Genomic DNA, 23498 nt, shown 5'->3' with positions numbered 1-23498 from the left:
CAACACAATGACAGGAGTGTGTGTTGAAGCTTGTCTGTTTTGTGAAGGTGGACAGTACACCTCAAAACAGCTTCCAGACCAATGGCACAGAATTTCCTTGAAGCAATACCTGGATGGAGAATCTGCATTGCTGTATCAACAGCTATTGACCCAACTGTCCTATTACCTATAGTATTATTTTATTTTTCAGCTGTGTTTTGAATAGCCATGAACAGAACAATATGGTTTGCCTGTTGGTTGTTTCTTTAATTTGTTGCTATAAATAACAGGTGAGACCATTATATTTGGTAAATATACACAGTCAGTCATGGACAGGCTGTTCAGATTCAGAGGAAGTGATTCTGATTTGGGGAGTAATAATATTAATTAGAACCAAGCCAGGAAATTTGGACTTTCTTGATTCTTTGGAGGGAATATTTTTGGACTCTCTAAATATTTTGCAGTGCATTTTGTGATATATTCAGTTTTTTTGTTGTTTATTTTAACAAATTGTTAAATTGGCAGTCCAGACTCTTCTTGAAAGCTTCCAGTGATGAAGCTCCCACAACTTCTGAAGGCAACTTCTGTTCCATTGGTTGACTGCTCTCACGGTCCGAAAATTTTTCCTTATTTCCAGGTTGAATGTCTCCTTGTTCAGTTTCCATCCATTATTCCTTGTCTGGCCTTCAGGTGCTTTGGAAAACAGCTTGACCCCTTCCTCTCTGGGACAGCCCCTGAGATATTGGAAGACTGCTATCATGTCTCCCTTGGTCCTTCTCTTCACTAGACTAGCCATGCCCAGTTCCTGTAACCGTTCTTCATATGTTTTAGCCTCCAGTCCCCTAATCATCCTGGCTGCTATCCTCTGTACTTTTTCTAGTGTCTCAACATCTTTTTTATAGTGTGGTGACCAAAACTGGATGCAGTACTCTAGGTGTGGTCTTACTAAGGCTTTAGTACCTCACTTGATTAGTATTAGTACTTCACTCGATCTTGATTGTATCTCTCTGTTAATGCAATTTAGGATTGCATTGGCTTTTTTGGCTGCCACCGCACACTGTTGGCTCATATTTAATTGGTTGTCCACAGTTTATTGTCAACTCTCTCTAGCAAGCAGCTTCTATTCTGGCCAGGTATTTTAATAATGAAGGAAATAATGCTTCCACCTCTTTATGTATTGGCCTGAGATTCTGCTTAAATGCCAGTAGAGGTAACCTTCAACTTACTTTTTAGTGACTGTTTGAATTTATAATGGCATTGAAAAAATGACCTATGACAATTTTTTATACATACAATGGTTGAAGCATCCACATGGTCAAAATCCAGATGCTTGGCAGCTGACTCATGTTTATTTATGATGGTTGCAGTGTCCCAGGTCACGTGATCCCATTTTGTGACCTTCTGAGAAACAAAGTCAATGCTAAGATTCACTTAAGAACCAGGTTTCTAACTTAACAACTTAACAGTGATTCACTTAACAACTGTGGCAAGGTCATAAAATGGGGCAAAGCTCACTTAACAAATATCTCATTTAGCAACAGAAATTGTGGTCACATGTTGAGAACTACTATTCATTCATTCATTCATTCATTCATTCATTCATTCATTCAGGAATGTCGAAACAGAAACAAGCTTTTGAAGGCAAGTGCTTGATTACAAATATATCTCACTGATCTTTCACCTATTTGGTGCATCACATGGAACATTGCCTCTTCATTACAGGTTTGTTTTAAAAGTGATTTTAACTATTTAAACTGATGTACAATATAGAAGTTTTATTTCCTTTAGCAGATTGTTCTCCCTCTTCCTCTTCCATTTGCTTTTCAACCGATCTTTCTTTCTTTCTTTCTTTCTTTCTTTCTTTCTTTCTTTCTTTCATTCATTCATTCATTCATTCATTCATTTAATATTGCTGCCTATTCGCCCAATTGCGACTCAAGGTAGCTTACAGAATATAAAACCATGTTTAAAACAATAATAAAACTAATAAAAAGAAACAAATAAATTAATATAGTATAATATAATAAAATCACACACACACCCGGCGACAGCAGATCACACAAGCCATTTAATGGATTCCATCCTGCTCTGAGTTCCCCAGGCCTGTTGGCAGAACCAGGTCTTCAGTGCCTTCCAGAAGAGTATTAGAATGGGGGCCGTTCTAATCTCTGGGGAAATGATGTTTGGGAGAGAGGGAGCTACCACGGAGAAGGCCCTTCTTCTGGGTCCCACCAGATGTATCTCCTTCAGGGATGGGACCCATAGCATTCCCTGCCTCCCCGCTCTGATGGGTTGGGTAGATGTGACCAGCAAGAGACGGTCCCTCAGATAATTTAGCTGCGTCCTGTTCTTCTTGGGCACCTGACAGGTAGGATGATGTGTGAGACATACTAAAAATATCTGAAAAGGTTATCAAGGAACAGCTATCTTAAACAGGGGTGCACTTTTGGGGGTGTGACCCACATTTGCCCTTCGATGGCACCTCAATGGTTACGATCTAAAAACAGATGGGGCCAGGACAACGTTAAATTAAACCTAGTTTAATTCCAAGTAATTAAAATTAAATGTCCATGATGAAATACACAATTAATATGATTCTCCCTATGTGTTTAATCATTTCCCATTTCTACTGCATTAAAAAAAAAAGATAATGTGATAGCAATTACTGTAGCAGTCTTTGAGTGTGTTACCCAAGGAGTCTCCAGCCCTTTCAAATCGCCTCACCAAATTAACGGAGTTATTATTTCTTTTTATGGAAATGATTTATTTCTGAAGAGCAGAATTTTAAGTATGTGAGACTCTAGTCATATTCCTTGATCGATACAAAACCAGGTTCTTTGTATATTTGTGATAATGCTGCCAGGTTCTGTTTTTAAGGTGTTTTGTGGTATTTAACTGATTTTTTCACTGGAATAATATTTATTGTGTCTAAGACCCTGCAATAAATGGGATGCATCATTTTGAAAAATGAAAAACATCTCGTTCTTTCTAAAATTTGGAACGTTATTATTATTTTTTTTTTTGCATACTGAAATGGGATTCTTCCAGATAGCTGTTTATGTATTGGTTCATAAATACAGGTGCGCCTTCTTTAATGACCACTTATTCAGTAACTATTCAAAGTTATGATGACACTGAATGAGTGGTAATTATGATCAGTCCTTGTACTTACTTAAGGCAGAGGTGGGCTGCTGGGGGTTCTCAGGGGTTCGGGAGAACCTCTAGCTAAGATTCTGTGCAGTTTGGAGAACCTCCAAATCCCACTCCTGGCTGGCCCCTCCCATCCCGCCCTTCCAGGGAGTCCCCACGCGGCCCGTTTTGGATGCAGGTAAGTGCAGGGCGCGCATGGAGGCTCAGGAAGATGAAAAAAGGGCCTACAGGAAGTTTGAGAAGAACGGAAATAGGCCCATTTCCAGCCTCCAGAGGGCCTCTGGAGCCTGGGGAGGCTGTTTTCGCCCTCCCGGAGGCTTGAGGAAAGCCACTGGAGCCTGGGAAGGACAAAAATACCTCCCGCCATGGTGCAGGAGGCAGACTAGGCCACATCTACTACAGCCACGCCCATCCAGCCACCAGGCAGGGGACCCCTTGCTAAAATTTTTGAAGCCCACCCCTGACTTAAGGCCATCGCACAATCCCATAGTCATGTAATCATTCTTTGCTATCTTCCCTGCTGGCCTGTGATAAGCAAAGTCAATGGGGAAGCTGCCAGGAAAAAATTGCAAGTTGTGGTCATGTTAAGTCCTCACTTAATCACCTGCACAATCCTCCCTTAACAATGACAAGTGGAACTGGGGTCAAATGCTTTTTAACTTACAACCATGTCACTTAGTAACAGAATTTACGGTCCCAATTAAACATTCCCAATTTTTAAACTAGGACTACTTGTGCTATCTTTAGATTGTGCTTCCTAAAGAGGGGTAAATTTTTATTCCTAAACCAGCAAGGCTTAAAGGTAACAGTCCAAATGGAACTGAACAGAACAGCATAGTACAGAACAGCACAGCATGGACCATCACAGAACAGTATAGCATAGCACAGTACAGCATAGCATAGCACAGAACAGAACAGAACAGAACAGAACAGAACATGATAGAATACTTTATTGACCAAGTGTGGACACACAAAGAATTTGTGTGACACACAAAGTGTGACACACAAAGTACTGAGGGGATTAGGTATTCAATTTATATATGGATACACTAAGGTGACCAGATTTTAACATTGGTAAAGAGGGACATTGTGGGCGTGGCTTATTTTGTGGGCGTGGCTAGCTGGTCATGTGACTGGGTGGGCGTGGCTATGTGTATAGGGTAAGGTGAACAGATTTTAACATTGGTAAGAGGGACACCATTGTGGGCGTGGCTTATTGTGTGGGCGTGGCTTGGAGGCCATGTGACTGGGTGGGCGTGGCTAGCTGGTCATGTGACCGGGTGGCCATGGCTATGTGTATAGGGACTACTCAGAGGGCTGGAAAGTCATTTCTGACAGGTCCTCACACTTTTGACTGGTCCTCACACTTATGACCATCCTCACATTTATGCCCGTGCAGCATTCTTAACAACCATGTCACTCATTTCACAACTGCTTCTCTTCACCATGGTGACAAGATAGGGCAAAAATGTAAAATGTGAGGACAGTCGTAAGTTCGAGGACTGGTCAAAAGTGCGAGGACCAGTCAAAAATAACTTTTTCAGCCCTCTGAGTAGTCCATATGCATAAAAGGATACAGTAATAGAGAGGGGTGAAGGAAGGGAAGGGAAATTAGAGTAGGAGTGAGGGTAAGAGGGGGAGGAAGAGAGGAGGAGAAGGAGAAAGGAAGAGGAAGTAGGGAGGAGAAGAAGAGGGGGGGGAAGAGAAAGTAAGAAGGAAAGAAAAGAGAGAGGTGGTAGGTTTGAGGAGAAAGATTGCTATACAATAAAAAAGATGAAAGGGAAGAAAGCCAACCCCAAACAAATATAAAGATATTAAGATAAAGAATGAATGGTTAAACTTTAAAGAATAAAAGAGAACAAATATGAATAAATAGCAGTAATTAGAAACACACATACAAACATACGATTTATTTTCTTTGAACAGAGTATTTGGCCGGTTCACAAATTTAAACAGTGTTTAGTCACTTCAATTAAATTTACAATTTCTATATTTCCTTTTTGCCATATTTATTCCTCATCTATTTTTTTTAAAAAACCAATATTACCCTTCATCCTCATCTCTAATCTTAATCAAATTCAATTTTTCCCTTCTATTCTATATTATACCCCTTTCCATTGTCATCTATTTTTATATCCATCCTCACATTGTTTAATTATGTAATTATGTAATACAGTTGTTTAATACAAATTCAACATTTTAATATAAATCAATTAGTTATAAAACTATCTTTTTTGTATATTAATCAATATGAACATGAATATTCCAATTATTTCCATGCAATCCAATTTCTTACAAATCAATTAATTATATTTACCAATAATAATAAACCAAATAATTTCCCCCATATATTCCTCTGAACCACAACTTAACCATTTCTGCTTTCAACACAATATACAATTAATAGTATCTCAATTATTACAATTCCCTAGTTAAATACAGCTTTTTTTTTCTTTTGTGTTTTAAAATCTTGAACTCTCCTCCTAAATTTCCCATTGTTTGCAGTTTTTCACCTACCTTTTTTGGGGAGGAAAAATAAAAATAAAAATAAATCTCTCTCTGCCTCATTTTGTCACGTTGCACCAAAGATCCTGGTTTCGGTTTCGTTTCTGCAGTTTAGCTAGGAGAAAAGAAAACTGCTTCAGGAACTCTTTACACTGATTGCCTGTAGGGCGGCCCTTTGAAGCCCCGGGCAAGAGTTTAAACAATTTTTTTTTCTTCTAGCCATCAGCTGGGGCTCAAGAGGCAGCGGGACTCAAGGGGCAGAATGAAAAATCGGGACTTTTTTGAAACGCTGCGGGACGCGGGACAAATTGCTAAAAATCGGGACTGTCCCGCCAAAAGCGGGACGTCTGGTCACCTTAGGATACACCCAGTGTGGGATTCAGCCAGCTCAGGCCGATTCGAGCAAACTGGTAGTTAAATTGCTGGCTGGTCCCACCCACCCATTTTTGGCTCCCAGGTAACTGCAAGGAGGCCTCCTAGGCCCAAAGCAGGGTGCGGGGGGGGGGGGTGGACACGCCTCTTATGGCCCATTTTTGCTCCCAGGAGGTTTCAGGGAGGCCTCCTAGGCCCAAAATGGGGCATGGGGGGGCAGGCCCCAAGGCCCATTTTTCCTCTCAGGAGGCCACAGGGAGGCCTCCTAGGCCCAAAACAGGGTGCGGGGAGGGACACCCCCCCACACGGCAGGAGACCGAGAGCTGCCTGTCACACCTCCTGGCCACACCCACCAAGCCACGCCCACAGAACCGGTAATAAAAAAAATTGAATCCTACCACTGGATACACCACAAGCCATGCCTGTAACTCCTTCATTTTGAGAGCAACCCATTATTTCCAGTTGTCTTTCAAGCACAATGCAAGCTGTTGGTTGTCAACTTAGAATTCCTTCATAGACCATACCCATGTTATTCTAATAACATTTGGTCACATGGTAAACGGTCAGTCAGAGTTTGTCACTTAAACGAGCCTTCTCAGTCATTTCTCTCTCTTCCAGAATATATAATATCCCTTCTGCCCAATGTGTATGGAGATTCTCAGTCATCCAGGTCATGATTGTCCCAACAATGCTTTTCAAGAGGCAACTAGACTTGTTTTTTTTTTTCTTGAAGACATTTTGCTTCTCATCCAAGAAACTTCTTCAATTCTGACTGAATGGTGAAAGGATTTATATTCTTTGCAGTCATCTGGTCATCAGCACTCTCTCTGAGAGTCACTGAGGCCACTGGGAGTGGGGGAGGCTGTTTACAAGACAGTCCTTTCAGCAGTTCCAAGAAGGTTCCACACCCATTTGCACTATTCAGATAACTCTGAAAGCACAGATAAACCTCCAAGTGGCCTCAGTGACTCCCAGGAAGAGTGCTATGACCAGATGACTGCAAAGAGAAGCAACCTAGAACTAATCCTAATTGCTATAGCAATCAACCAATGGAATAACTTGCCTTCAGCACTTGTGGATGCTCCATCACTGGAGGTGCTCAAAAAGAGACTGGATAATCATTTGTTTGAAATGGTGTAGGGTTTCCTGCCTAGGCAAGGGGTTGGACTAGAGGACCTCCAAGGTCCCTTCCAACTCTCTTATCTGTGTTCTATATCATACTTCAAGGACTACTTGTCTCACGAATATCACTATAACCAGTACCCCCCCCTTTTTTTTCTCTATAAGAAAATTCACCTTTCTTTTAATGCTACATATTTTCCCTTCTCTCGTTTGATTTCATAATACCTTGGTAGAAGTTGTCTATTTGGAATTCTCCAAATTTATGGATAGACAAAGTGGAGAAACAGTTCTTTGCATTTCTGGATATGGGAGATGGGTACATAAATCAAATCAAATCAATAACCCAACTCTGACTCCAAATGGCGTACAACTCCCCAGCTCCATAATTAAAACAAACAGCTAAATAATCGAATTTCAAAATTAGAATCATATGTTGTAGGTAGCCGTATTAAAAACTGGGAATCATCCTTCAGGATAAAAATCAAATTGATTCATGATCTTGGGAAGAAAGTAATAAGTCTGGTCCACAAGGTTTAATTGAATAACCAGGTCTTTTGAAAATGGGGAGACAGAAATACTTGCAGGCAGAAGGGATCCCAAAGGTGCTTTTTCGACAGACAACTGGACTTCCTTTGTTTTTTCTTGAAGACATTTTGCTTCTCATCCATCCTGAAGAGACTTCTCCTTGGTTGGCTTCCATCCATTGTTTCTTGTCTCACCCTCTGGTGCTTTGGAAAATAGGTTGAAAACCCCCCCTCTTCTTTGTGGCAGCCCCTCACATATTGGAACACTGCTATCATGTCACCACCTAGTCCTTCTTTCCACTAGATTAGACTCATTCAATTCCTGCAACCGTTGTTCACATGTTTTAGCCTCTGGACTCCTAATCATCTTTGTTGCTCTTCTCTGCACTCTTTCCAGATTCCCTCCATCGGTTTTATATTGTGGTGCCCGAAAACTGGATGCAGTTTAATGCAGACCTCTCATTTAATGTCTGTTCCGAGTTACAACAGTGGTGAAAAAGGTGACTACTGTATTTTTTGGACTATAAGACGCACCTGATTATAAGATGCATTTAAATTTAGAAGAGGAAAACAACAAAAAAAAAGTTTTTGGTCTCCGTGCGCCCCATTTTCGGGCCTCTTTTGGGGGGCATTTTTGGCCTTTTTCTAGCCTTTTTTGACCTGTTTTCAGGGCTTTTTTCAGCCTGTTTTTTTCAGCTGTTTTTAAGGCTTTTTTCAGCCTGTTTTTCTAGAAAAAAAAACAGGCCAAAAAAAAAGCCTCAAAAATGGGCCAAAAAAAGCCTCTGTGCTCGCTTCGGCAGCACATATACTAAAATTGGAACAATACAGAGAAGATTAGCAAAAATGGGCCAAAAAAAGCCTCAAAACAGGCTGAAAAAAAGCAAAAAAAAAAAAAAGGGGGGGCAATAAAAGCCCTGAAAATGGGCCAAAAAAAGGGGGGATGGAAAAAACGCTTAAAAAGCCTAGAAAATGGGCCCAAAAAAGCCTCAAAAACAGCTGATTATTATGTATATGCTACTAATACACTAAGACAACCCAAACTCCTTGTATGATTGTTGGGTTTGGACTGGAAGATCGGATATTTGATTCCTGAGAGCCAGTTTGGTCTAGAAGGCACCAGGCTAAAAATCTGAAGATTGTGAGTTCTAATCCTGCATTAGGCTTGGAAGTTGGCTGGATGACTTTGGGCCAATCATGAGGAGAGTGTGAGTTTTATTCCCGCCTTAGATAGGTATGAAAGAGAAAGAGAAAGGAAGAAAAAGAAAGAAAGAGAAAGAAAGAGAGGGAAGAGAGGAAGAAAGAAAGAAAGAGAGAGAGAGAGAGAGAGAGAGAGAGAGAGAGGCAGGGAGGCAAGGAGACAGGAAGGGAGAAAGAGAGGGAGGGAAGGAGGAAGGAAGGAAGGAAGGAAGGAAGGAAGGAAGGAAGGAAGGAAGGGAGGGAGGGAGGGAGGCAGAAAGGCAGGGAAGGAGGGAGGGAGGGAGGGAGGGAAGGAGGAAGGAAGGAAGGAAGGAAGGAAGGAAGGAAGGGAGGGAGGGAGGGAGGCAGAAAGGCAGGGAAGGAGGGAGGGAGGGAGGGAGGGAAGGAGGAAGGAAGGAAGGAAGGAAGGAAGGAAGAAAGGGAGGGAGGCAGAAAGGCAGGGAAGGGAGGGAGGGAGGGAGGGAGGAAGGAAGGAAGGAAGGAAGGAAGGAAGGAAGGAAGGAAGGAAGGAAGGAAGGAAGGAAGGGAGGCAGAAAGGCAGGGAAGGAGGGAGGGAGGGAGGGAGAAAGGGAGGGAAGGAGGAAGGAAGGAAGAAAGGAAGGAAGGAAGGGAGGGAGGCAGGCAGGGAGAAAGAGAGGGAGGGAAGGAGGAAGGAAGGAAGGAAGGAAGGAAGGAAGGAAGGAAGAAAGAAAAAGAAAGAGAAAGAAAGAAAGAAAGAAAGAAAGAAAGAAAGAAAGAAAGAAAGAGAGAGAGAGAGAGAAAGGAAATTAAAAGGAAATTGCTATGCAGATGTACATTCTCAACAGCTGAATCCCTGTTTTAATAATAGGAATGTCCTGGAACCTCTATTCTAGTTCAGTGTTACCCAACCTTGGCAACTTTGAAGATGTCTGGACTTCAATTTCCAGAATTCCCCAACCAGCATGCTTAATCTTAAAGTTGCCAAGGTTGAGAAACACTATTCTGAGTTGGTTAAAACCTGCTGAGCTACAAAATATTTCAAAAGGCCAAATGCACATTCCTGGATTACCTGATTCCCTGGGGAACAATTACCTCCCAAAGACATTTTGCAGTTGGGTAGAGAGGTGGTTGTAACACACACACACACACACACACACACACACACACACACACACACACGAGGAAAGGCTCTCTTTTTAATTTTACTGCCAGCGTTTCCCTTCCATTCTGTCTGTCCTTTATCCTTCTCTGTCTCTTGAGGATGCTGACTTTGTTACTGGGAGAGGCAGAGGGAAAAAAACGCCCATTTGTCAGCCTGTTATCTTGGCTAGTTTCTTCACGTTGTTGTTCTGTTTTCATTTAAAAAAAAAAAGAAAGAAAGAAAAGAGAAAGATTGCACAAAGGTCCAAGTCATTTATTTCATCCTGAAAAGTTTCAGCCTTTGTGCAAGAATTGTCAAGCGCCCTTGTCTTTTTACTAGTAACAACAATATCTCTATAATCATAAGTCTTTTTTTTTTCCCCAGCGAGCAACAATTACAACTGACATCTCTTGTGCAATACAGCAATTGTCTTGAGAAAGAACCGTAGTAACCATCTGATATTTTTAAAGATTGATTTGATGGCCAATTCTTTTTATTCTTCTATTTTTTGTTCCTGGGCTTTAGCCATTAATACTAATAGCAGAACGAGAATAATTCCTCTTTCCTAATATAGAACTTGCATTGTATTCAAATAGACCGCCCCCCCCCTTTTTTAAAAAAACAACAAAACTCTTTTTGTAAAAATTGTGGAGCCTGCTAAAAAATAAGAGTCTGATTTTGCTTCCTTTGTAGCAAAGCAGATTTCCAATTTGTCAATCTGCTCCATGGATTTTTAAACGAAATACCTGGAGGTAAATTGACTATTTCATTTAGGAACGAAGGTGTGATCACCTAATTTAGAAAATGGTGCAGTGGTGGGATTCTACCGGTTCGGGCAGAACCGGTAGCTCTGATGATCAAATGGGTCCAGCTGCCCGCCTGCACTATTTTCTTACCTTTATCTCCTCAGCTGATTCGCACGAATCAGCTGTGTTACTCATCCGATGGAACCCGGAAGTGAAGATTTCTTCAAACTGCGCACACAAAGCGCAGGATCACTGAAACGGTTGTTAAATCAGGAGGATTTCACCACTGAGATGGTGCCATGTTAAAAAACAAATCCAAACCCAACCTTGGTGCATAATCCTGGCTTGTTTTATATCTATGCAAGGAATATTTGTTCAGAAAATGTAGGCAGTTAGCACCCACTCCTCTCCTAGGAAAACGAGATATTTTAGGAAATATTAAAAGGGCAGAAAATTTCCCCTAAAAGAGAGGCAGTAACTCACCCCCACCCTACCTTTGACAATAGGCCATTAAGGCCTGGGCAAATCTGTTCTACATAACAAAGATCTACCTCCTTCAGGCAGAGCCATAGTAGGAATTGCCCAAAGCCTCATCATTACATCATCACCCAGCAAGACTCAACCAAGCTTGGGACTCTAAGACACAACCTACAGAGTTACCCCTGCATGGCCCCATAGGAGTCTGACAACCAATCAGAATACCAGCTCAAATTCAAAGCTGAACAGAGGGTATAAATCTGTCTCTCTCAACCATGTGCCTTTTGTCCAGGATCTCAAACCATGTGGTCCTGTCCACCATTAAAAACCATCTTTCCAATCAGCCACCATGTTTCCAGTGTCTTTCTCCCCACTTGGAACTGAACCCAGATGGACATGTCTTCCAACAAAAAGAAATAAAAAGCAAGGAGTTTTTCTTTTCTAGGAGCAAAGAATGTTAGCTGGATTGCACTCCTGATAGCAGTGATGTATGTATTCATGAGAATAATAATAAAAAAAAAACACCCTCAAGTCAGATTCCAGCAAGATCCTTGGCAAAATTCTTTTATATTCTTAATCTGTGGTCAGAGAAACAGGAGAAATAATTGCACTGAGTTTCTCCAGAGAGACAATACATTGGCTGGCAATTACTTGAGAGGGGGCCCACCATAAAAACAGTTATACCTTTCTTCGTATTTCCTAAGCTCTTTTATTATCTTGTATTTTTGCTCCCTCCTGAGGAAATAGATTCTACAGAAACATGGTGAAAACTTAAGAGAAAAATAGCCTTTTTTTGTTTTAGACTAAGAGAAAAATACCAGCTATCGTTTTCTTGATGATCAATTTCATTGAGATTCTTAATCTTCATTCATGTTCATGTTTGCTAATTTATTATGATCTGTTTCCAGATGGTGTTAGATATAGATAGATAGATAGATAAATAGATAGATAGATAGATAGATAGATAGATAGATATAGATAAATACCAGTAGATGATAGAAAGATGATAGATAGATAGATGAGATAGATAGATAGATAGATAGATAGATACCAGTAATGATAGATAGATAGATAGATAGATAGATAGATAGATAGATAGATAGATAGATAGATGATAGATAGGTAGGTAGGTAGATAGATAAATACCAGTAGATGACAGATAGATAGATAGATATATGATAGATAGATAGATAGATAGATAGATAGATAGATAGATAGAGATAAATACCAGTAGATGATAGAAAGATGATAGATAGATAGATAGATAGATAGATAGATAGATGAGATAGATGATAGATAGATAGATAGATAGATAGATAGATGATAGATAGATAAGTAGGTAGGTAGATAGATAGATAGATAAATACCAGTAGATGACAGATAGATAGATAGATAGATAGATAGATAGATAGATAGATAGATAGATAGATAGATAGATAGATAATATGATAGATATTTATTTATTTATAATTAAATTTATATAATGCCCTATAAGGCCAGACCAGCCTGCTGGAATAAGAATGTTTTGAGGGCGCGGCAGAAAGTGCGCAAATCCGGGATCCTCCATATCTCCGGGGGGAGCTCGTTCCAGATGGCAGGTGTCCTCACAGAGAAGGCTCTCCCCGTGGGGGCCACCAGTCGACATTGTTTGACCGACGGCACTCTGAGGAGACCCTCTCTATGGGAACGTACTGGTTGGTGAGAGGCTACTGGTGGCAGAAGGCGGTCTCGTAGGTACCCCGGTCCTAAGCCATGGAGCGCTCTAAAGGTGGTAACCAGAACCTTGAAGCTCACCCGGAAGACCACCGGGAGCCAGTGCAGCTCGCGCAGGAGAGGAGTCACATGGGAGCGCCACGTCGCTCCCGTAACCACCCGTGCGGCCGCATTCTGGACCAGCTAGAGCCTCCAGGTGCTCCTCAAGGGGATCCCCATGTAGAGAGCATTACAGTAGTTATAGATAGATAGATAGATAGATAGATAGATAGATAGATAGATAGATAGATAGATAGACAGACAGATGGATGAGAGATTAGATAGGAAAGAGATGAGTGAGGATAGAGGATAGACAGATGATAGATAGACGATGGATGATGAAGATAGACAGACAGACAGAAAGAGACAGACAGGCGATATAAGAAAGAGCTGATAGACTGAGTTGATAAACATAATACAGAGATACAGTAGAGAGATGGTAAAGAGAGAGAGAGACAGAGAAAGAGAGACGGGGGACAGATATTGTGTGATCTAGGTTCAGATGGGATGTATGAAATATCAAGTATATGATTAAAATTCTAGTACAATTGCAACCATTTTATTATGTTTTTTTTCCCTGCATTACACAATCTATTTTGACCTCTATCTCTGGCTTATTGTGACACACTCAGATAGGGGTTTGGAGGCTGCAGAAAAAGTATATATTGCTACGTGTAGCTTGAAGGTCACAAGTTATCCACACCCACTACAGTGTGATGAGGACACATCTGTATTTGGCCTAATATCAAGGTATTCTGGCATGTCAAAGAAGAAAAGTTTGCCCCTATGCTATTAGCCCTTTTCTAATAAACAAATTCAAGGTTTTTGAGGAGAATAATCTCAAGACCACACTTGGAATATTGCATTTAGTTTTGGTTGCCAAATATAAAAAGGATGTTGAGACTCTAAACAGGTGTCCCCAAACTTGGCAGCTTTAAGACTTTTGGACTTCAATTCCCAGAATTCTCCAGCCAGCTGGAGAATTTTGGGAGTTGAAGTCCACAAGTCTTAAAGCTGCCAGGTTTGAAGACCTCTGCCCTAGAAAGAGTACAGAGAAGAGAAACAAAGATGATTAGGGGACTGGAGGCTAAAATCCTTCCTTCCTTCCTTCCTTCCTTCCTTCCTTCCTTCCTTCCTTCCTTCCTTCCTTCCTTCCTTCCTTCCTTCCTTCCTTCCTGGATTTTTTAAATCAGCTGAAATAATACCTACCCCAGAAAAAGCAGGAATGGATCCTAGGGCCAGGAGCTGAAAGTAATTGTTTTCTGTTTTGTCACAGCTTGGAGATGGGAGAATTAACATTCTCCCAAAGCTATGTGCTTGGCAGTCTGCACATAAACTGATTATTTTCTTAAAAGCAAAATTGTTTTGTTGGCTGGTTCTTCTCATTTCCTCTGTCACCTCCTTTTCTGTTCCACCCTTGGAGGAGTTGCAGTTCAATAATAATAGAGTTTACCAGAATACAAATGAGGCCTCTGTTGAGGATTCAAATGGGAGTGTACGGTGTATGCTAACTTGAAAGACGCAGAAGAATTTAATTCAGGTGGTACAAGATTTGTTCTACATCTTTACAGAGGAAAATCAGAGTAGCAATTTTATATTTTAGGAATCAAAACGATTTGCGTCCTATTGATTTGAAGTTGACTTCAACTGTGGGACTTGAAATCAAGATTTACTTCAGATCAAAGCTGTTCTTCTACCTAGTCAAATACAGATAGTCCTCAACTTATGACCATTCATTTAGCAAATGGTCAGTTATAATTAGAGGTGGTATTTAGCCGGTTCATACCGGTTCGGGCGAACCAGTAACAGAGATCGCGGGTGGGTTCTATTTAGCCATGTTTTTGAGGCCGGGCACATGTGCAGAAGGTATATGCGCGAGGTCAACTGGTGGTAGAAATAAGTGAAACTCACTGCTGTGTCAGCGTTCCAGAAAAACACCCAACTCCAAGTAAAGACTCTGAAGCAAGCATTTTTCTAAATTCTATTTACTAGAATAGGTAAACTGGCACATCTGGGAAAACCCGAATCTGAGAGGTCCGGGTTTTCCCTCAGTAAATCAAAAACCCCAAAACCATCCCCTCACTCCTCAGCCGATCACATGCTCCAATCAACTGCCATCCCATCTCGAGACAGCACTCCGACCACTCCTTCTCCAGATGCAGGCTCGTCCTGACCTTGACCGACAGGAAGAATGTTATTAGGTCTACAGACGACCCCTCTACTAAATCCCGCCTCCTACTTTCCCACACCTGAGAAGGTGGCAGCATGGAAGCTTCCGGCCTAATATGGCTTCCAAAGCTGACAGCTGGTTATAATGGCACTGACAAAAGTGACTTATGACCAGAAGTGGGTTTCAGCAGGTTCTGACCAGTTCTGGAGAACTGGTAGCGGAAATTTTGAGTAGTTCGGAGAACCGGTACTAAAAATGCTGACTGGCCCTGCCCCCATCTATTCTCTGCCTCCCGAGTCCCAGCTGATCGGGAGGAAATGATGATTTTATAGTAAACTTCCCTCAGAGTGGGGTGGGAATGGAGATTTTACAGTATCCTTCCCCTGCCACACCCACCAAGCAATGCCACGCCACCAAGCCACGCCCACAGATCTGGTAGTAAAAAAATTTGAAACACACCACTGCTTATGACTGATACATACACACACACACACAAAACTGTTGCAGCATCCCCAGGGTCACGTGATCAAAATTTAGGCATTTGGCATTTATTTATGATGGTTGCAGTATTTCAAGGTCATGTGATCACCATTTGCAATCTTCACAGCTGGCGTACGACAAAGTCAAGTTTAGTCTGTTCTCGTCTTCCTTTCCTTTCAGAAATTTAATGTTCACAGCAGGGACATTGAATAGGAAAACTGATAGGTTTAAGAAGAGCATTTTGAAGGAAGCTTTGGATTCTCAGTGATGCTGAGCCCAAAATCAACTTATGCTCAAGCAATTAAACCTATTTAAACATCTTATTTAGCTTCCCTAGATAAATACTGTTTTGTCACTGAGATCAATAGGCTCATTAAATCTACATAAATACATCTAAGGGACAAACAAATGTATGTAAGAAAAAAAAATCCCCATTTTAGCAAGCAATGTCTTCTACCAGTGTTGGAAGAAATGTCCATCTGGGTTCAATTCTAAGTGGGGAAAAAGACATAGGATTCGTGGAAGTTGCTTGGAAAGAAGGTTTATTGATGAACAGGATCACATGCCTTGAAGATCTTGGGCGAAGAAAAAAGGGCAGAGATGCTGAGAGTGCCTGGGTTTTGTACCTTCTGTTGGACTTTCAATTTGAGCTTGTGTTCTGATTGGTTGTGAGACTCCCATGGGGCCATGCAGGGGTAACTTTGTAGGTTGCCTGTGTCCCAGGCTTGGTTGAGCCTTGCTGGGTGATGATGTAATGAAGGGGCTTTGAGCAATTCCTACTATGGCTCTGCCTGAAGGAGGTAGATCTTTGTTATGTAGAATAGACTGGGCCAGGCCTTAATGGCCCATTGACAAAGTGGGGCGGGGGGCTGAGTTTTTGCCTCCCTTTTAGAGGAAATATTCTGCCCTTTTAATATTTCCTAAAATATCTCATTTTCCTAGGAGAGGGGTGGGTGCTAACTTCCTACTCTAGGAAAACATTTTGAGGAGATCAGTGCTAGGCTTAGCATTGGTGAGAGTCAAAAGTTACCTCAGGTTGCAGATGCAGACAAGATAACAGGAGACAACTGCTCAGCCATTTCCTTTCTGGATCTCCTAACAGTTTCTGTCTTTTGGAGAACACAACACACAGTGATATTTGCCATCTAGCCTCCTGCTAAACTAGAATGCTGTTTTCCCTCAGAGTAGAAACTTATCTTTTTACCAAAGTTGGGTACAATTGCTTGGTCTTATTTGTCAGATACCATCTTATCCAATGCTTTGAGTAATAAAATTCCTGTTACCAGAAGGGCCTTATTTTCCAATAGTTCTGAGCTAGATTCTCCAAAGCAGAGGATCTCTTAACATTGGCAACTTTAAGACTTGTGGACTTCAATTCCCAGAATTCCTCAACCAGCTTTGAGTTATTCTTGCTGGCTGAGGAATTCTGGGAGTTGAAGTCCACAAGCCTTAAAGTTGCCAAGATTGTAAACCCCTGCTCCAAAGCACCAGAAGTACTTGTTTCCTAAAAGATTGCTCTATGTTAAAAAAAAAATCCTTCTGCATCTCTGCTGTAGTTAAATCATTATTTCACTAGTTTATCCGTCTCTGGAGTTTTTGATATATGTCTTTTCTGAAGTTATAAATTTCATGAGGTTTTTATTTATCTTTATACTAAAAGGGCCCTTTTTAAAATTAAAATGTAATTTGGTTACAGGTTAAAACAGACAACAGATGAAATCATTTCAAAATATTACAGAGTTGACTCAGCCTGACATAGCATTCACACAGCCAAACAACTAACTCAATTTTTTATTGTGCCCTGTAATATATTTCCTTAACACATTTATCAGACTCATACAAAAGCAAAAATATTTTTTCTCTTCCCCTATTCCTCTCCTATTTTCTCATTATTTTCATTTTTCCTTTGTATTTTGTATTTGATATTCTGATAAACTAATAAAATATTTGAAAAAAAAACCCAAGTAAAAATAACTGAGCTGTCAGTTTTAGAGGGTTGAAATGGAATCCACAAGAATTACCTCTTTTTATTGTATATTTTCTTCAATTTACTATTTACAGGAGAATTCCTCTCTTATGTTTGATGCTGTTTTCAGTCATAACATATTTATGTTTGTCTACCCTGTTTCCCCAAAAATAAGACATCCCCTGATAATAAGTCCAATCGGGCTTTTGAGCACCTGCGGTAAAATAAGCCCCTGTGAAAATAAGCCCTCCCCAAAAATAAGCCCTTCCTGAAAATATTTAAATGCATGCGCAGCTAGTCCCTGCCATTTCCTCTGGTTAGGTTTAGGGAGACAGAGCTGGAAATCAGGTAAGACGGCAAGAGGAGCCCCATCTTGCTCCACACTCCCCAAAATAATAAGACCTCTCCCAAAATAAGGCCAAGCACTTATTTTGGGGTTCAAAAAATATAATCCAGGGTCTTATTTTCAGGGAAACACGGTAGGTATATTTTGCTAAGACAGACTTACTGTAGGAGATGACCAGGCTAAGTCCAAAGGAGGGGTCAAATGCATCATAAGTCATGAATCCTTGTATGCCCTCAAGAGATCTAAATCCAGCCCATCTTGAATGGCTTTCTTATCTCCTGCTCATTTCCTTTTATCATTAGTTGGCCAGATTCAGGGGTGAAATCCAGCAGGTTCTGACAGGTTCTGGAGAACCGGTAGTGGAAATTTTGAGCAGTTCACAGAACCGGTAGAAGATATTTTGAGTAGTTTGGAGAACTGGCAAATACCACCTCTGGCTGACCGCAGAGTGGGGAGGGAATGAAGATTTTGCACTATCCTTCCCCTGGAGTGGGATGGGAATGGAGATTTTGCAGTATCCTTCCCCTGCCACGTCCACCAAGCCATGCCCACCACGCCACACCATGCCCACTAAGCCACGCCCACAGAACCAGTAGTAAAAAATATTGGATTTCACTACTGGCCAGATTCATGTAGAGAGCTTAAACCTGTAATAAATCTTTATACTAATTTGAACTGCCTGAATCTCCTGATTTTTGCCCAGTGCTTGACATTAACAAGGGTAAAACAATTGTTCCAATATCTGGAATATCTGTGCATTATCTCCCGAAACAACTTTTCTATCACTTTCTGAACTTCTGCTTATCTAAGAATCCAGTGGTGAATTTATTATTCTATTTCCCTCATTTTATGGTATTTTCCGTCTTTGAATTCCGCTGATGTGACGTTGTCAGATGTCAGGGTGAAAGTTACAGCAAGGAATTGGGGCTGTTTTCTCCCTCCCTAGATCTTAGCTGCTTCTTCCCCCTAATCATTTTCATTTTCTTGGCCTAAGGCCAAATGCTTTTCCTTGGAAATATTCTACATTTGATTAATTGCACAGGCTCATTATATTCTTATCCGAAATTAAATCTTGCAGGTGGTACTTCCATCATCACATTAAAAAAAAAAAAAACAAGAACGGCTGCTCGATTTAAAGAGAACTGAAAGTTTTAAATCGATGGATCTAAATGTTTGAAAATGACATTGCTGATTGTGTTTGCTTCCAGGTGATGATTTTTCAGTTCACATTTTCCAAGGGGGATAGTCATCCTGTCTAAAATGCATTGTTGTCCAATCGGCACATATGTTCTCTTTAGTGTTTTTAAGTTGCCTTCTCAAATTTGTCGCAGTGTGTGTAACTTATCACTTAGCGCTTTCATCCATCTCCAGATGAGACACTTTCTTTACTCGTAACTCTCTAAGTCCCATTCCCTTCACTTGCATTTTCTCCTTCTATGAAAATGTGGTCATTATTACAATTACCCATTTGCTTTTCTTTGGCTACTAATCTCATGACTCCCGGAACAGCTGGAAAAATAGCTTCTTTTTTAGGCCTGATCTGTTTTGAATCTGCTATTGTTGCAAGAAATTTTCTCCTGAGGGACTTTTCTTTAAAAAAAAAAAAAAAAAACACTTCCTATTGCTTTCTCACCATTACTATCTGTGCGGATTTTTAAATTCTTTCCGTTTCCTGTTTCCCCTTGTCTCCCATTTTTCATTTGCTGGAAATGCCTGCCAATTTCTTTCACACTTTTACCATGTTGCCTGGTTCACTGGCCTACGGGACCAAGCCACAACCTGAAGCACAACAGGATGCCTCACAAAATGTTTCTCTTTGGCCTTCTCCACGCCTATTGCCTGTAGTTCCATCTTCCCTCAGTCGTTGGTGTTTCTGGGTTAGAAACTAATTGGAAACCAATCAAGGAGAGAAGCAACCTAAGGAGGAAGCGGTATACTACATAGTGTATTTCCTAATGGTGAGGACAATCAACCGGTTGAATCGCTTGCCTTCAGAGGTTGTGGGTGCTCCATCATTGTGAGGCTTTTTTATTTAAATTTTTAAATTGTTTATCCAAATACAATATAAAATACAAAAATCAGAGGTCGTATTCAGCCGGTTCTGACCAGTTTGGGTGAACTGGTAGTAGCAACCTGTGGGTGGGCCTGGGTGGGCCTGCCCCTGCCCACCCTGGCGCTATGCCGTCCTATTTAGCCACATTTTCAAGCCGTGCGCATGCATGGAAGCCATGTGTGCGAGCAAAGCGCTTGCGTGCGCTCACATTTTCGGTGCTGTGCGAACCAGTAGGTAAATGATTTGAATCCCATCCCTGACAAAAATACTGAAGAAAATAATGGAAAAATAAGGGAGAAAGGGGGAAAGAGAAAAGTGTAAGGTAACAGAAAAAAGAAAGAAAAAGTGTTAACTTCTGACCTCTTTGGGTGCAGAACAGAGGTGGGTTTCGGCAGGTTCTGACCAGTTCTGGAGAACCAGTAGCGGAAATTTTGAGTAGTTTGGAGAACTGGTAGTAAAAATTCTGACTGGCCCTGCCCCCATCTATTCTCTGCCTCCTGAGTCCCAGCTGATCGGGAGGAAATGGGGATTTTGCAGTAACCTTCCCCTGGAGTGGGGTAGGAATGGAGATTTTGCAGTATCCTTCCCCTGCCACGCCCACCAAGCCACACCCACCAAGCCATGCCACGCCCACCAGGCCACCCCCACAGAACTGGTAGTAAAAAAATTTGAAACCCACCACTGATCATCATCATAGATTTTCTGTGGAGATTCTGTCATTCAGGTCATGGCTGTCTTAAAAATGCTTTTTCAAAAGGCAACTGACTGTTTCCCCCCCCCTCCCCCGGGGGTAGAAGAAGAAGACGTTTTGCTTCTCACCCAAGAAGCTTCATCAGTTCTGGCAGAATGGTGAAGGCAATGGCAGAATTACCCCCCCCCCATCCTGTCAGAACTAATCCTTCCATCGCCCCAGCTATCCTACCTGAAGCTTCTTGCATGAGAAGCAAAATGACTTTTTCTTCTTTCTCAGGGGAAAAAAAAAATAACCAGTCCAATTGCCTTTTGAAAAAGCACCTTTGAGAGAATCATTGATTGATTGATTGAGACAATCAAGACATTGATTGATTGATTGATTGACCAAAGTCATCATAGATAAAATGTGGAGAAAATAGGGAGGGAGGGAGAATATCGTAAAGGGAAAATTCAGAAGGGCAAAGGGAAGAGATCATCAAGGCGATAGTGCAAAGACCAAAAAAGGATGATAGCTGGACAAATGCAAGGGGACATAGTAGAGTCACAGCAGTAAAAACAGAAAGACCAGGGAGGTGGGTCAGAGTAGAGGAAGAAGAGCAGAAAGAAAAACAGAGTCGAAGGTGATTGAAAATCAATAGCTGTCAGAATTTAATGGTTCCCCTGGATAATGCTCTAGGGGCCTTTCAGACCAAACCTTCTGGCCACAGGTCATGACCCTTTGACTTAAAGACCCTCCTTGTGTAGAGGCAATGAACCAATTCTGGAGACACCAGCCGAATGGTGTCATCTTTCACAACTGCATTAGGTGGTCATTGGGATTTTTAGAAACAAGAATCTGGTTTTGGTCTACCTTTAATATTTATTTATTTATTTATTAGTCATATTTCTATGCCGCCCACTCTCCGAGGACTCTGGGCGGCTTACACCAAAGACAGTATACTAAATAGCATATTGCCCCCTAACAATCTGGGTCCTCATTTTACCCATCTCGGAAGGATGGAAGGCTGAGTCAACCTTGAGCCGGTGAGATTTGATCTGCTGATCTGCTGAACTAGCAGTCAGCTGAAGTAGCTGCAGTACTGCACTCTAACCACTGCGCCACCTCGGCTCCTAATAGAAGTAGAGCTATATTTTTATAGCCCCCCCCCCAAAAAAGCATTAAAAGTTGTTAACCTAATCTTGCGTAGCTTCTTCTCCAGTAATATTGAACTGCAAACTAGGGCATACAAAATTTTTGCTAGACCAATTCTTGAATATAGCTCATCTGTCTGGAATCCGGACTGCATATCAGAGATTAATACAATCAAATGAGTCCAGAGATATTTCACAAGAAGAGTCCTCCACTCCTCTGCTCGTAACAGAATACCATATGCCACTAGGCTTGAAATTTTGGGCTTAGACAACTTAGAACTTTGCCGTCTTTGGTCTGACCTAAGCGTAGCACATAAAATTATCGGCTATAATGTCCTACCTGTCAATGACTACTTCAGCTTCAACCACAACAATACACGAGCACACAATAAATACAAACTTAAGGTAAACTGCGCCAAACTCAATTGCAGAAAATACGACTTCAGCAACAGAGCGGTCAATGCCTGGAATGCACTACCTGACTCTGATTTCTTCTCCAAACCCCAAAAACTTTAACCTCAGACTGTCTACTGTTGACCTCACCCCCATTCCTAAGAGGTCTGTAAGGGGCATGCATAAGCGCACCAGCGTGCCTACCATCCCTGTCCTAATGTCCCCTTTTATTCATATCCATTTCATATATTCATAATTATGTTTATACTTATATCTGTTATCTAATACATGCTTGACGAACATAAATAATAAATAAATAAAAATAAACAACTGCATTAGGTGGTCATTGGGAGGTTTAGAAACAAGAATCTGGTTTCAGTCAACCTTTAATAGAAGTAAAAAGTAAAGGTAAAGGTTCCCCTCGCACATATGTGCTAGTCGTTCCCGACTCTAGGGGGCGCTGCTCATCTCCGTTTCAAAGCCGAAGAGCCAGCGCTGTCCGAAGACGTCTCCATGGTCATGTGGTCGGCATGACTAAATGCCAAAGGCAAACAGAACGCTGTGACCTTCCCACCAAAGGTGGTCCCTATTTTTATACTTGCATTTTTTACGTGCTTTCGAACTTCTAGGTTGGCAGAAGCTGGGACAAGTAACGGGAGCTCACCCCTTTACGCGGCACTAGGGATTCGAACCGCTGAACTGCTGATCTTTCGATCGACAAGCTCAGCATCTTAGCCACTGAGCCACTGCGTCCCTCTTTAATAGAAGTAGAGCTATATTTTTATAACCCCCCCCCCCAGCCCCCAGCCCGCATTCAGCCTCAGGCAAGCTCTTACCTCTTTCTTCCAGAATCCTTCCTATGCCTTGCCAGCCAACAAAAAGTCTTTGATGAATTCAGGGCATTTGGAAAGTCTAGTCAGGATCAAGAAATCCATCATAAATATTACAATCAGATCAGAATTGAGTCTTTGGTCCCTTATGGTTCTCTCTGTCATCAATTTACTGAAAAGAGGGGAAAGGTTTTCAATGAACAAAGTTGCCTTGCGGTGCTAGAGATTACTAATTTCCTGTCGAGTATCATTTTATGAACTGGGCCGCCATTTATTTCTTCCCCAGAAGATTTTCCACATCAGATTACCTAGGATTTTAAAAAAAACACACATACACACAACGACGCTATAAAAACCTATGTTTGCTTTTATACACAATTCTCTCTTCCTGATGCCCTTTGTATTCAATTTAGGTCATTTTCGTAAGAAATCCAGTTTATTTATATGTAAGTTTATTTTATTTTTTTTAAAAAGTAAATGTTCATTTTTCTACATAACCCCCCCCCCCCC

The 23498-nt window shown here is 41.3% G+C and overlaps 1 pseudogene; it reads left to right on the top strand.

Annotated features, from left to right (window-relative positions):
• Positions 1–8436: 8436 nt before the first annotated feature.
• Positions 8437–8492, top strand: LOC139317301 (U6 spliceosomal RNA; annotated as a pseudogene).
• The last annotated feature ends 15006 nt before the right edge of the window (positions 8493–23498 follow it).

This window comes from Pituophis catenifer, unplaced genomic scaffold (genome assembly GCF_029215685.1).
Source record: "Pituophis catenifer annectens isolate HBS135680 unplaced genomic scaffold, rPitCat1.0.hap2 SCAF_4, whole genome shotgun sequence".
In the NCBI taxonomy this organism is placed as follows: Eukaryota; Metazoa; Chordata; class Lepidosauria; order Squamata; family Colubridae; genus Pituophis; species Pituophis catenifer.
Note: the sequence above shows the minus strand (reverse complement) of the source record. Positions and strands in the feature narration are given on the sequence as shown.